General features: G+C 39.0%; 2 protein-coding genes across 3 annotated transcripts in view; one reads left to right on the top strand and one right to left on the bottom strand.

Annotated features, from left to right (window-relative positions):
• Positions 1–4,802, bottom strand: part of insyn2b (inhibitory synaptic factor family member 2B) — a 77,522-nt gene extending 72,720 nt beyond the window's left edge. The window contains exon 1 of the mRNA XM_061930384.2: positions 4,682–4,802. The gene's annotated coding sequence lies outside the window, so the exon portion shown is untranslated. The remainder of the gene's footprint in view (positions 1–4,681) is intronic.
• Positions 1–16,530, top strand: part of dock2-like (dedicator of cytokinesis protein 2) — a 399,373-nt gene that overhangs the window by 304,537 nt on the left and 78,306 nt on the right. The window lies entirely within an intron of this gene.

Below are 16,530 nucleotides of genomic sequence, written 5' to 3'. Positions count from 1 at the left end.
TAATAAAAAACCCAACCCCAAAACTCAAAATTGCGCTCTAGCGCCCCCTAGGAAGAAATCACAGAGACAATTGCTCCTAGGAAGAAAACTCAGACAAAACTGCCTGTAACTTCCAGTAGGAATGTCTTAGAGAAAAATACCTCTATGTATGCCTCACTTAGACCTACATTTCATATATTGACAACCTCCAGCAAAAATCCACAGGAAGTTTGCAATTCCCCCTTCAAAACAAAAGTTTTGTAAAAACCGGTCACCTTTTTTCAAACATTATCTCCTCTGAGCGTGTTTGTCGTGTCGGCTTCAAACTAGCACAGGAGAGAGATTGAACCCTTCTGATTAAAAGTTGACGAAAGAGTTTTAATTACTGCTCCGGTTTGGATTTTATGTGCCGTCAAAGTCGGTCCCGTCCATCGCTGCTTGCAGCTTTAATTTTTATTGTGATTACTTATGGAGTATATTGTGAATAAATTGAGAACAGGAAATGAACAAAAGTTTTAGCAACTGTTATGTAAAGGAAAAGGGGTAGGATTAAATAAGCTCTGCTTCTTCCTACATGTTCAAAAGAGAAACTGGAAATTGTGATGTATCATGTTGTATGCATGCATGTTCCAAATAAACTGGGGGTTGGGGGTTAAATCACCAAAAATGATTCCCGGGCGCGGCACCTCTGCTGCCCACTCCTCCCCTCACCTCCCAGGGGGTGAACAAGGGGGATGGGTCAAATGCAGAGGACACATTTCACCACACCTAGTGTGTGTGTGACAATCATTGGTACTTTAACTTAACTTAAACTCAAACTCAAACACAAAACGGCCCGAAAAACAAAAAAGAAAGGAAACGAAAACACACAAAAGTGCCCTAGAACCATAATGAGTGGTTTATGGAAAAGATAAGTGATAAACAAAAAAAAGTTGAGAAAAATACAAAAATAAAGTCAAATGAAGGAAGGCAAAGGAGCTACTGTGATGTGCTGCTGCTCTTTCAGGCGTATCAAAGAAAAAATAATAAGAATAATAAATTACTTCTAGAGATGTCCAATAATAGCTTTTTTGCCGGTATCAGATATTCCGATATTGTCCAACTCTTAATTACCGAGTCCGATATCAACCGATACCGATATATACAGTGGTGGAATTAACACATTATTATGCCTAATTTTGTTGTGATGCCCCGCTGGATGCATTAAACAATGTAACAAGGTTTTTCAAAATAAATCAACTCAAGTTATGGAAAAAAATGCCAACATGGCACTGCCATATTTATTATTGAAGTCACAAAGTGCATTATTTTTTTTAACATGCCTCAAAACAGCAGATTGGAATTTGGGACATGCTCTCCCTGAGAGAGCATGAGGAGGTTGAGGTGGGCGGGGTTGAGGTGGGGTGGGGTGGGGGGGGGTAGTTGGGGTGTGTATTGTAGCGTCCCGGAAGAGTTGGTGCTGCAAGGGGTTCTGGGTATTTGTTCTGTTGTGTTTATGTTGTGTTACGGTGCGGATGTTCTCCCCAAATGTGTTTGTCATTCTTGTTTGGTGTGGGTTCACAGTGTGGCGCGTATTTGTAACAGTGTTAAAGTTGTTTATACGGCCACCCTCAGTGTGACCTGTATGGCTGTTGACCAAGTATGGCTTGCATTCACTTGTGTGTGTGAAAAGCCGTAGATATTATGTGATTCGGCCGGCGCGCAAAGGCAGTGCCTTTAAGGTTGAGATGAGCTTCAAGCACACCTGTGAAGTGAAAACCCTTTCAGGTGACTACCTCTTGAAGCTCATGGAGAGAATGCCAAGAGTGTGCAAAGCAGTAATCAGAGCAAAGGGTGGCTATTTTAAAGAAACTAGAACATAAAACATGTTTTCCGTTATTTCAGCTTTTTTTGTTAAGTACATAACTCCACATGTGTTCATTCATAGTTTTGATGCCTTCAAATGTGCGATTTTTTCAATGCAATTAATTAAGCAATCACAATTAATGCATGCTGTGTTCAAATGTTTCAGCATATTGCTCGCATGTCCTCCTCTTCATGAACTAGCAGCCTTATAATTATTACAAGTAGCGCAGTTGCTATCTTTTCCCGTCAAATGTTAGTTTGTTTGGACCAGGCATCGCCATCTTGAGATCTGATGTCGCTATGCAGTGAGCACCTTGGATGATGATGTCATCTCCACCTAGAAACGTCCATAAGAGACAAAAAGTCGAGCGATTCCCAAGAATTGATACACTGGGAACCGGTTCTGAACAAGAAACATTTTTCGATTCCCATCCCATCCATCCACTTTCTAATGCTGGTCCCTCTCGGGGTCATGGGGGGTGCTGGAGTCTATCCCAGCTGCACTCAGGCGGAAGGCAGGTTACACCCTTGACAAGTTGCCATCTCATCGCAGGGCCAACACAGATAGACAGACAACATTCACACTCACATTCACACACTAGGGCCAATTTAGTGTATATATAATTATATATATAAGATCACGGGTACAAGCGGCCGAAATGAGTTTCCTCCGCCGGGTGGCGGGGCTGTCCCTTAGAGATAGGGTGAGAAGCTCTGTCATCCGGGGGGAGCTCAAAGTAAAGCCGCTGCTCCTCCACATCGAGAGGAGCCAGATGAGGTGGTTCGGGCATCTGGTCAGGATGCCACCCGAACGCCTCCCTAGGGAGGTGTTTAGGGCACGTCCGACCGGTAGGAGGCCGCGGGGAAGACCCAGGACACGTTGGGAAGACTATGTCTCCCGGCTGGCCTGGGAACGCCTCGGGGTCCCACAGGAAGAGCTGGACGAAGTGGCTGGGGAGAGGGAAGTCTGGGCTTCCCTGCTTAGGCTGCTGCCCCCGCGACCCGACCTCGGATAAGCGGAAGAGGATGGATGGATGGATGGATAATTATATATACATATATATATATATATGTTTGTGTGTGTATATATATATATATATATATATATATATATATATACATGTATATATGTTTGTGTGTATGTATGTATGTATATATATATATATATATACATGTATATATGTGTGTATATGTATATACATGTATATATGTGTGTGTATATTTACATGTTAATGTATATATACAAATATGTGTAAATATATGTATATACTGTAAACAATATATTTATGTATATATATATATATATATATATACATATGCATGTGTATATATATATATATATACACACACATGTATATCTGTATATAGTTATACATATGTATATATACATATGTTTGTATATGTATTTATGTGTATATATATGTATTTGTATATATATATATATATATATATATATATAGAGAGAGATATACACATAATTATGTATATACGTGTGTGTGTGTATATATATATATAGGTAAATGTGTGTATGTATATATATACATATATATATATAGATATACACCTAATTATGTACATACGTGTGTATATATATAGGTAAATGTGTGTATGTATGTATATATATATATATATTTATATATATATATATATATATATATATATATACATATATATATATATATATATATATATATATATATATATATATATATATATAGTGTGTGTGTGTGTGTGTGTGTGTGTGTGTGTGTGTGTGCGTGTGTGTGTGCGTGTGTACAATCGTCCCACATCACATATTCACATTTTTTTAAAGCATATTCTACAACATTTTGATAAAGATATCAATACTACAGCAGTATCGACCACAACAGGAGACCAAACCAATCAGATCACAGTGTTCAGTATCGTGATCACTGATTGGCTCAGCTTCATAAAGTATTACTATATTGGATTAGAATACTTTAAGGGTGACTAAAGAGTTTTACTTCATGTTTAGAGGGCTCTCATAATGTTGACAAATGTATTAAGAAAGTAGTAAACTGTTTGTTCATTACTTCACTATGAGAATATTTTATTTATATTTAATGATTGTTTTGCAGAAATTAAAATATTGCGGTCATGTCCGGAACCAATTAAGAGCGATAAACACGGGACGACTATACTGACCCCAAACAGGTTATTTCTATGCAAATCAGTTATTTTTACAAAACAAAACAAAAACCCCGAGGTTATACGATTCCACTGTGCCTCATTCCACCTCCAGCAGCACTCTCTGGGCTGCGACCATCAAAAGTACTGCTTGTGTACCCTTGACACCGTTTTGGACCTGGAAAAAAGGTAGAAAGCGCTACCTTGAGGTCCAGTAATTATCCCCAGGGGGCTACATCAGCGTGGACTGTAACTTCAGGGACGTGAACCAACTCCCGCTCTCCAGCGCTATTCCTCAACATGCACGGTCCCGACTTTCTAACTTCCTCCGCCAGCGTGCATGAGTGCACCAGCCCCCCCGGTATAATCCCACATTACAGCCATTGGCACGTGGGCTTTTAATAGCAATCAGCTGATCTGCACATTCGCCGCTCCGCCTCTTTCACCCACCCACAAGGTGGAGAACATCTGGATGTTGGAGGTGAAAGTGTGTGTGTGGTAAACAAACCAAGCAACGCCACGCATGATTGTGGTGCGTTTGACCACACAATGCGGGAGAATTCACTCTCAGTGGACTTTGACGTCTCTTTATGCGTGTTTCTGTCATCGTTCCCACGTTGCTCTTCAAATCACAGCCATGCTTTGAGGTGAAGACAAAGTACACAAGGCTTGTCATGTAGCATGCAGTCATTCATTCATTCACACTTACTTCTCTGCTCGTACTCCTCTTGCTGTCTTCTCACATTGCCAATAATCCTTTAGTCCTCAGCAAGTCTTTACTGCTCTCTTTTCCTCCCTCCTTCCTTTGCGTTCTGTTGCTCTTGATCCTTGCATGCTTGCAGGGCTCACTGATCCTCCCTCCCCTCTTTCTCTCTCTCCCTCTCTCCCTCTCTCTCTCTCTCTCCCCTTCCCTCCTCATCTTCATCTGGGTCTGCAACAAATGCAGTCATCACCGTGTTGGTGTCACCTGTTTCTCACACATCCTCACCTGCTTGGAGCGCTTCCTTTTAGGTCGTGTTGACTCCACGCTCCTGGTCTAGGGTTGTCCCCATACCAATATTTTGGTACCGTTACCGGTACTGTCCGTTTCAAACACTGATGACATCTACAAACCCCGTTTCCATATGAGTCGGGAAATTGTGTTAGATATAAATATAAACGGAATACAATGATTTGCAAATCATTTTCAACCCATTGAATATGCTACTTTTTTTTTTTTTTTTGCAAATAATCATTAACTTTAGAATTTGATGCCAGCAACACGTGGCAAAGAAGTTGGGAAAGGTGGCAATAAATACTGATAAAGTTGAGGAATGCTCATCAAACACTTATTTGGAACATCCCACAGGTGAACAGGCTAATTGGGAACAGGTGGGTGCCATGATTGGGTATAAAAGTAGATTCCATGAAATGCTCAGTCAGGATGGGGCGAGGGTCACCACTTTGTCAACAAATGCGTGAGCAAATTGTTTAAGAACAATATTTCTCAACCAGTTATTGCAAGGAATTTAGGGATTTCACCATCTACGGTCCGTAATATCATCAAAGGGTTCAGAGAATCTGGAGAAATCACTGCACGTAAGCAGCTAAGCCCGTGACCTTCGATCCCTCAGGCTGTACTGCATCAACAAGCGACATCAGTGTGTAAAGGATATCACCACATGGGCTCAGGAACACTTCAGAAACCCACTGTCAGTAACTACAGTTGGTCGCTACATCTGTAAGTGCAAGTTAAAACTCCTATGCAAGGCGAAAACCGTTTATCAACAACACCCAGAAACGCCGTTGGCTTCGCTGGGCCTGAGCTCATCTAAGATGGACTGATACAAAGTGGAAAAGTGCTCTGTGGTCTGATGAGTCCACATTTCAAATATCAAATATGTTGTCTTTGTAGTGCATTCAATTGAATATGGGATGAAAAGGATTTGCAAATCATTGTATTCCGTTTATATTTACATCTAACACAATGTCCCAACTCATATGGAAATGGGCTTTGTATTAATCAGACAAGAAGCAAGGAATCATGCAGAGACAGAGTTTAATTTAGCTCATGGAGCTGAAAACTTAGTCACAGTCTCGCCCTACGCTCTAAGGTTCAGCTCCTGCGTCCCTCTTATTATTCGGAGTTCCATAGTCAACAACACTAAGGCCGCCTCTAAAAGGAGTGGTCACATATATTATACAAAGCAGGCCCAGGACGCACAGTACGTGACGGAATGTGCTGGGGGCCTTGTGATTGAAATGCGCTCCCTTAGGCCAAAATTAATAAAAAATAAATATGTATATAGAGACATACTGTAACAACTTGAAGTAAATAATTAAGATTGAAAACCAATTACAAACAAACGAAAAAACAATTAACAAAAAGCTTACCTTTTTTATATTTGCATAGTATGTATATATTATTAATGTTGTAAATACACATCTTTATATATCTAGAAAGGGGGGTGCTAAAGAGGTAGGCATTTTTCTCAGGTCTCAAGAAGGTAAAAAATACAAGAATGTGTGTGTGTGTGTGTGTGTGTGTGTGTGTGTGTGTGTGTGTGTGTGTGTGTGTGTGTGTGTGTGTGTGTGTGTGTGTGTGTGTGTGTGTGTTTTCTTGTATTGTGTTTTGTGTTCTTGAGACATCAACTAGGAAAAGTAGCTTCCACATCGGGACCGGTGAACAAGTTAGAACCGAAATCATAGTTCCAATACGGAAAACCCATCCATTCATCCATTTTCTACCGCTTGTCCCTTTCAGGGTCGCCCATTGCATCTAATAGAGAATGTCTCATTTGCACCCCTGCTGGTGAAATCTATCAAAATGAGGGTGGTCCCAAAAAGGAGGGATTTTTAAAATTGACTGTTTGTCGCTTTTAAAAGTGCTCCCCCTCTGGTCAACATATGAAATAACAAGTGTGTGTAAGAAATTGAAATGCGCCCCCTTTGGCCGAGATTGATAAAAATTACAAAATAAATATGTATATACAGACATATTGTAATAACTTGAAGTAAATAATGAAGATTGAAAACCAATTACAAACAAACAAAAAAACAATTAACTAAAAGCTTTTATAGTTGCATAGTATGTATATATTATTAATGTCGTAAATACACATCTTTATATATCTAGAAAGGCTGGTCCTAAAGAGGTAGGCATTGTTCTCAGGTCTCAAGAAGGTATGAAATACGAGAATGTGTGTGTGTGTGTGTGTGTGTGTGTGTGTGTGTGTGTGTGTGTGTGTGTGTGTGTGTGTGTGTGTGTGTGTGTGTGTGTGTGTGTGTGTGTGTGTGTGTGTGTGTGTTTTCTTTTATTGTGTTTTGTGTTCTTGAGACATCAACAAGGAAAAGTACCTTCCACATGAGGACCGGTGAACAAGTTAGAACCGAAATCATAGTTCCAATACAGAAAACCCATCCATCCATCCATCTATCCATTTTCTACCACTTGTCCCTTTCGGGGTCGCCCATTGCATCTAATAGAGAATGTCTCATGCTGGTGAAATCTATCAAAATGAGGGTGGTCCCAAAAAGGAGGGATTTTTCAAATTGACTGTGTGTCGCTTTTAAAAGTGCTCCCCCTCTGGTCAACATATGAAATAACAAGTGTGTGTAAGAAATTGAAATGCGCCCCCTTTGGCCGAGATTAATAAAAATTACAAAATAATATGTATATAGAGACATATTGTAATAACTTGAAGTAAATAATGAAGATTGAAAACCAATTACAAACAAACAAAAAAACAATTAACAAAAAGCTTACCTTTTTTATATTTGCATAGTATGTATATATTATTAATGTTGTAAATACACATCTTTATATATCTAGAAAGGGTGGTGCTAAAGAGGTAGGCATTTTCTGTAGATCTCAAGAAGGTAGGAAATACAAGAATGTGTGTGTGTGTGTGTGTGTGTGTGTGTGTGTGTGTGTGTGTGTGTGTGTGTGTGTGTGTGTGTGTGTTTTCTTTTATTGTGTTTTGTGTTCTTGAGACATCAACAAGGAAAAGTACCTTCCACATGAGGACCGGTGAACAAGTTAGAACCGAAATCATAGTTCCAATACGGAAAACCCATCCATTCATCCATCCATCCATTTTCTACCGCTTGTCCCTTTCAGGGTCGCCCATTGCATCTAATAGAGAATGTCTCATTTGCACCCCTGCTGGTGAAATCTATCAAAATGAGGGTGGTCCCAAAAAGGAGGGATTTTTCAAATTCACTGTGTGTCGCTTTTAAAAGTGCTCCACCTCTGGTCAACATATGAAATAACAAGTGTGTGTAAGAAATTGAAATGCGCCCCCTTTGGCCAAAATTAATAAAAATTACAAAATAAATATGTATATAGAGACATATTGTAATAACTTGAAGTAAATAATGAAGATTGAAAACCAATTACAAACAAACAAAAAAACAATTAACTAAAAGCTTTTATAGTTGCATAGTATGTATATATTATTAATGTTGTAAATACACATCTTTATATATCTAGAAAGGGTGGTCCTTAGGAGGTAGGCATTGTTCTCAGGTCTCAAGAAGGTCAGAAATACAAGAATGTGTGTGTGACCCTGGCATGGTGGAGGACCCAGTAAAACGTTGGCAGGACAAACGTTTTGCAGCTGGGACTAATGCCAGTGCTGGCAACAAACACCAACACACTCGTACACACACAGAAAAACACACTCGGACTTCACTCACTTTATTTTTATCTTGGTGGTCTCTTCTCAGAGAGAGAGCTCTCTCTCTCTCCCCTTTAGACCCTTTAAGCCTTTCTGTCCGCCCCACTTTACCTTCTTTAAGTCTGTCTGTCCACTTCACCTAAATGTTAGTTTACAGGTGTGCTTCGTGAAAGCCAACACCAGATATTAGCTCCTATTAATCGTCTCTTTCATGGCAAAACCACATTAAACCTGACTACGCGGCGTAATCAGGAGTTGTAAATTGAGTGCATTCTCCTAAATGTTGCAAATACATCCCGGAATTCCAAGCACGGCCTTTTGGCTTGTCCCGGTACACCATCTGGACCCAGGTTTTCATCACATCCAAAATCCCACACATGAGATTATACGCAACAAAGCTGTTGGTGGATCATACATGACGCCATCGTGCAGATTAAATCTCAGGCAGGCCCCAGAATGGACAACATGTACAGAAATGTTGCTTCCCTGTTGGCAATTTCACTCTTTGCAGTTGCACAATAAGAAAAAAAAGGGGGTTTATTTGTGTTGAACTTGTCTAGTTGTGCGAGTGGCTGCATGTGTAACTGCCACATCTCTAGCAGCCTGCAGCTTGTTCTTTTCTGCACGGCTCATTCCTTCATTTGCAACTCTAATTGCAGAGTCGGTGTTTTCTCTCATTAGTGATATTTCAACTAACCTTTAATGATTTTACCTTTTATTGTTGGTCTACAGGGAAAGAGAAAAATAAACACTTTGTGGTTTCGTACTGCAGCTTTTAGGTTGGTCTGATGTGGGAATGTTTACTTTAGTTTTTTATGACTTTAATAAATATATAAATAATATATAAGTAATATACAAAATGTTATTCTCTGAAGTTGCACAATTTCTCCCTTGGCAACAGGCGTAGGGTATTGTTTTTGATTTATTACTGTTTTTTCTGGAGACAATCTCACTGTTTTCCCATATCTTCACCTTTTGTCTTAAAACAGTACAGTTTTATTTTCATATTATTTTAAATAAATATGACTATTATGAATTAAAAAAAATTATTATTTTCAAAGTATTTCCTTTCGTCAAGTATTTTTCAATGGGGAATGTATTTTAATCTCGTATAACAAATTATATTATCCTAAATATTTCGACTTGTAAGAAATTATATTTGAAATGTAAGGGGTTTACACATTTACACATTGTCATGACTTGGTCCTGGAGTTTAGTTTTTCTAGAAGGCAACGGAAAGTTGGCTCGGGCGAGACGGGAATGTGAGAACATATTTATTTAAACTTATCAAAAAAAGTACAAACGAAAAGCGCTCACAGTGGCGGAGAAACAACTTGGCTATGAAAACAAATAGTTGCACAAAGGCAGAAACTATGAACAACAAAAAAAACACTAACTGTGGCTTAATAAACAAAAACTTACTTGGCATGGAACCGGCATGAAAAAAGAGCAGCAAGGGTCTTAAATAAATAAATAAATAAATGGGTTGTACTTGTATAGCGCTTTTCTACCTTCAAGGTACTCAAAGCGCTTTGACACTACTTCCACATTTACCCATTCACACACACATTCACACACTGATGGAGGGAGCTGCCATGCAAGGCGCTAACCAGCACCCATCAGGAGCAAGGGTGAAGTGTCTTGCTCAGGACACAACGGACATGACGAGGTTGGTACTAGGTGGGGATTGAACCAGGGACCCTCGGGTCGCGCACGGCCATTCTTCCACAGCGCCACGCCGTCCCTCTTCACACACCCTTAAGGGTGTGTGAAGAGTGTGCAGAAGCATAAATGCGGGATGTCGTCAGAACGACAAACTGAAAACAATGAACTTAAATACTATAGACATGATTAGTGAAAGCAGGTGCGTGACTCAAAACGTGAAACAGGTGCGTGACGTGACAGGTGAAAACTAATGGTTGCTATGGTGACAAAACAAAACAAAAGTGCACAAAAAGTCCAAAAACAAAACCGAACATGACTAAAACAAAACATGATCACACAGACATGACAGTTTTTGATTTATTATTGTTTTTTCTGGAGAAAATCTCACTGTTTTCCCATATCTTCACCTTTTGTCTTAAAACAGTACAGTTTTATTTTCATATTATTTTTAATAAATATGACTACTATGAATTTAAAAAATATATATATTTTCAAAGTATTTCCATTCGTCAAGTATTTTTCAATGGGGAATGTATTTTAATCTCGTATAACAAATTATATTATCCTAAATATTTCGACTTGTAAGAAATTATATTTGAAATGTAATATACACACAATGTGTTCCAATCATGTCAGACTCAGTAATAGACAACGGAGACGTCTATTTTTGGACAAATGAGAATTCAAAACCTTATCTTTTTGAAGCTGAATATAAGGAGGATGAACTACTCGGTATAGAAGTGAGCATGAACAGAGGGGTGAAGGTCGGACCAGACGGACGCCGAGAGGGTGAGGTGCAAATATGGAACTTTGAGCCGGGCTATGCCAAAGTAAATGGATTAGTTACCCAACTCTTCTGGAAACGTCCCCGACCAGCTGGACCATCAAGTGAGTCATTATAATATTGATCATGATACATGCTACTACATCAGTGTTTTTCAACCTTTTTTTAGGCAAGGCACATTTTTTTTCATTACAAAATCCAGAGGCACACCACCAGCAGAAAACGTTAAAAAATGAAACTCCACCAGGTCGTCGAGCCTTATTTTGAGTTTGTTTGTGTTTTCCTGTGTGTAGTGCTTTAGTTATTGTCTTGCGCTGTATCGGAGGCAGATATTTACATATATCCGATTTTAAGTGTTACTTCTTTTCATTTCATAATCATATTACAAAACAGCTAGTGTTTTTCTTCCAATTGTGGTTTTTTGGTTGTCTGCAATTACTGTGTGCTTAAACCTTGAGTGAGGAATGTAAGAAAGAGAGATACTCCTTTCTCTTATCTAGCCTTATGTCCAGGTGCGGAGGACAGTGGGCATGTGTTTTGGCTGGAGGGACAAGACTGCGAGGGTGGGAGGAAGAGAGACTTAAGAGGGGAGAGGGTTTTTCAAGGGGGGGCAGACCATCTTGGCGGCGCGATTGAATGTTCTATGCTGGACTGGTCTCAATGTATTTACAAAGCTTTGCAAATATATTACAAAATACCTATTCTGTCTCTGGTGGTTTTTCTACTCAGCTTTAAGTGTCGTAAAGAGCTTGGGAGCGACTTGTGACTTGAATTCCCTGGAGGAACAACTGGTCCAAACGCAACAGCTGTTATTTTGGTGGCCCTTCCTGTTTTGTTGGTGTTTTCCTGTAGCAGTTTTATGTCTTCCTTTGAGCAAGACTGTTTAAGTTGTTGCTATCCTTCTTTGTGTCGACATTGTTGATTGTCATGTCATGTACGGATGAACCGTATTTTTCGGAGTATAAGTCGCTCCGGAGTATAAGGCGCACCGGTCGAAAATGCATAATAAAGAAGGAAAAAACATATATAAGTCGCACTGGAGTATAAGTCACATTTTTTGGGGAAATGTATTTGATAAAAGCCAACACCAAGAATAGACATTTGAAAGGCAATTTAAAATAAATAATGAATAGTGAACAACAGGCTGAATAAGTGTACGTTATATGAGGCATAAATAACCAACTGGTATGTTAACGTAACATATTATGGTAAGAGTCATTCAAATAACTATAACATATAGAACATGCTATACGTTTACCAAACAATCTGTCACTCCTAATCGCTAAATCCCATGAAATCTTATACGTCTAGTCTCTTACGTGAATGAGATAAATAATATTATTTGATATTTTACGCTAATGTGTTAATCATTTCACACATAAGAGTATAAGTCGCACCCCCGGCCAAACTATGAAAAAAACTGTGACTAATAATTAGACAATATTATAAGAATATTTTAATGATGGACGGATGGGCAGCGCCCGAAGAGCTGCAGCCAGCCACCATGGCCCCTCACTCCCTCCCCTCTGTTGCTAGATATCTCGAGATGTACGTTGTAATATGTATATGGGCTTTGCTATGGTTTTTTTTTTTTCCCACCTTAGGAGCCCAGTCTAGATTGTATTTTTTTACTTGTCCTTCCCCAGCGTTGACCTTTTCCCCATCTTTTACGGGGCGTCTTGTGGCGACCCATCAGCGTTCCTGTTCTGTAACCCTGTACACTGTTTGTTTGTCTCATCTTGAACGGGTTTGTGCTGAAAACAAAGTTTCGTTGTACTTGTGCAATGACAATAAAGTCCTACCCGACCTACCTGACCTGACCTATATTAATACGTACTATTAAACTGGTGGCCCGCAGTCCACATCCGGCCTGCCAAAGCTTTTTATTTGGTCCGCCGAACATCGCCCAAATAGACTTGATGAAACCATAAAACTGGGGTTGATCATGCATGCAGTACACACGCCACCCCACAGGGGGCAACAGCGAGGCATATGTGTCAGTGAAACAGCACTAAAGTGAGTAGAAGAAAAACACATTCATCAAAAGATCTAAATAAATTGCAAAAATCGAACTTTTAACAACGACTGGACAAAAAAGTAGGAATGTTCTGCCCCGAGCAAGTGTTGGGGTCATTGTTTCCTGTCGGACCTTTTAAACGACGGACACATTGATCCAGACAAGCAGCAACAATGGTAGAAATCCCAGCTTGTAAACTTCATCATAAAACTTGAAAGTAAATATAATTTGTGTATGTAGATATTTAGTTTGTTTTGTATCGAAATTGCTGACTTTGTGATGTATTTTGTATCTGTGTTGTTTTTTGTCTGAATGTAACTATCAAACCTGCTTTAATACATATAGTGCTAAATTTGACCAGTAGAGGTCGACAACACTGATAGTGATAAGTCACGTACGATGTTTGGTGTGTGAATGTTGTGTCATTTCTATGTGTGTAAACATTTATAGTTTATTGTGTGAGTATATTAACACTAAACCTTCTATTTTATTTATTTAAAATACACAATAGACGTTATACTTTTGTTGTGTGTAGTTTTGGATTTTTGTGGACAAACTGTAGATGCTAACATGTCGACATGTGATCAGATAGGTCTTTATTGTCATTGCACAAGTACAACAAAACTTTGTTTTCAGCACAAACCCGTTCAAGATGAGACAAACAAACAGTGTACAGGGTTACAGAACAGGAACGCTGATGGGTCGCCACAAGGTAAAAGATAAGAAAAAGGCAAAACGCTGGGGAAGAAGATGAGTACAAATATACAATCTAGACTGGGCTCCTAAGGGGGCCTAGTCTGGAGTGGGAAAAAACCTCCATGCAATGCACACATAAACATGTTACATTTAATCACGATAAACTCGCAACAGAGGGGCGGGGAGTTGGGGTCCTGGAGGTCGACTGCTGCTATGAAACGCTGCCAGCCGTCCATCATCCCGAGGGGAAACAAGCGGTGGTGAAGGCGTGGGGTGGGGGAGGGGTGTGTGTGTGCCCAATTGTCTTGGGTGTGATGATGTAATGTTTTTTATAGACTGAGGCCGATCTGCAAAAGTTCGACTCCAGGTGTCGTTGAGGAGGGAGGGAGGTCAAAAGCGTCCATCATTGAGGTGTTTTTCAGAACAGCCTGGTCCTGTTTTCACAGCGTCAAGGCCATTCGAGGGAGTCAAATCGTAGATTAGGATGTTTGTTTTCCGCGAGCGGACAAAACAATGACTTGTCTGTTCTATTCGTCCATGCTGGGTGCTCTCAAATTCAATTCAATTTTCCTTTTCAGCAAGCTTCTCCATGATGTGATCCATCTTGCGATTCAGTTCAGAAACCGCCACAGTCTGTGTTCCCACAGCCCGGCCCAAACCATCCATTGCGACAAACAGCCTTTGGGCTCCTTAATTGGCTGCCATCGTCTTACGAATTTGACGATACACCAGAGCAATGTGTTTGAATAAAACATTTGTTCCGCATATAAGATGGCATCGGGTACCAAAATAGACTTTTATCTTGTTTCTGCTTGTTTTACTGCGAAATATAAAGGATGTTTCCTGGTAATGTGCTGCATCATTGATTTAGTGCTATTGTGAAATGTCAGCTCTGTTGGACAGTGCAAACATTTCACCACCATTATTTTTTTCAGGGTCAAATGATCTCAAAAACCTCTCTCAGGTTTGTTTTGGGCTCATTGCTTGCTTTCCACTTTGTCATTGTTTTTCTTTGAGACATCAGTAATTACTCGCTGTTCCCTCCACAGTCCACATCACCAGCAGCGTGAATTACACCACCACTCTCACGTGTGCAGGCTTGCAACAACAATATCTGCATCATCTACTTTTTAAACAGATCACCGAGGCAACAACATATACATCGATGAAGAAATACAACTGAGGAAGGAAAATAATTCAAAAGTAGGAACATATATCCTCAACTATTTTTATTTTATTGACATTGCAATGTGAAAGTCGATGTGTTTACTGTGCAGTTAAGTAAACAAAGTCTCAAAGAAAAATGACCCTGCGGAAGCATTCACATATCGATGTCCGGCCCCTCAGCCCTTGGGCTCTTAAAACTGTGGCCCTTTTCATTATGTAGGTCAGTGGCCGGCAACCAAAAACGTTGAAAGAGCCATGTGGGACCAAAAATACAAAAAACTAATTTGTCTGGAGCAGCAAAAAATGAAAAGCTGTATTTAAGTCTTATAATGAAGGCAACACATGATGTAAGTGTCTATATTAGCTATATTAGCCTACTATCAAAATTACTTAAAAAGTATTATATAAGTGTTATAATGAAGGCAACACATGATGTAAGTGTCTATATTAGCCTACTATCAAAATGACTTAAAAAGTCTTATATAGGTGTTACAATCAAGGCGACACATGATGTAAGTGTCTATATTAGCTATATTAGCCTACTATCAAAATGACTTTAAAAGTCTTATATAAGTGTTATAATGAAGACAACACATGATGTAAGTGTCTATATTAGCTATATTAGCCTACTATCAAAATGACTTTAAAAGTCTTATATAAGTGTTATAATGAAGGCAACACATGACGTAAGTGTCTATATTAGCCTACTATCAAAATTACTTTAAAAGTCTTATATAAGTGTTATAATGAAGGCAACACATGATGTAAGTGTCTATATTAGCTATATTAGCCTACTATCAAAATGACTTTAAAAAGTCTTATATAAGTGATATAATGAAGGCAACGCATGATGTAAGTGTCTATATTAGCCTACTATCAAAATGACTTTAAAAGTCTTATATAGGTGTTATAATGAAGGCAACACATGATGTAAGTGTCTATATTAGCTATATTAGTCTATTATCAAAATTACTTAAAAAGTCTTATATAAGTGTTATAATGAAGGCAACACATGATGTAAGTGTCTGTATTAGCCTACTATCAAAATGACTTAAAAACTCTTATATAAGTGTTACAATGAAGGCAACACATGATGTGTCTATATTAGCTATATTAGCCTACTATCAAAATGACTTTAAAAGTCTTGTATAAGTGTTATAATGAAGGCAACACATGATGTAAGTGTCTATATTAGCCTACTATCAAAATGACTTAAAAACTCTTATATAAGTGTTACAATGAAGGCAACACATGATGTGTCTATATTAGCTATATTAGCCTACTATCAAAATGACTTTAAAAGTCTTGTATAAGTGTTATAATGAAGGCAACACATGACGTAAGTGTCTATATTAGCTATATTAGCCTACTATCAAAATGACTGTGTCGCAGGCAGACGCAAATCTTTGTTGACAGAAATATTGAAATGTAATATTTATTCTACACATTTTTACAACATTAGAAACCATTAGTAAATGAGATGCTACTCAGAAGGTGAGATAACTCCTGGAAATGACTGGATGAGAATGGCCAAAGGTATAGATGTGTGTGTCCAAGTTGAAGGAAACGGC

The sequence above is a fragment of the Nerophis lumbriciformis genome, linkage group LG36, assembly GCF_033978685.3.
Source record: "Nerophis lumbriciformis linkage group LG36, RoL_Nlum_v2.1, whole genome shotgun sequence".
In the NCBI taxonomy this organism is placed as follows: Eukaryota; Metazoa; Chordata; class Actinopteri; order Syngnathiformes; family Syngnathidae; genus Nerophis; species Nerophis lumbriciformis.
Note: the sequence above shows the minus strand (reverse complement) of the source record. Positions and strands in the feature narration are given on the sequence as shown.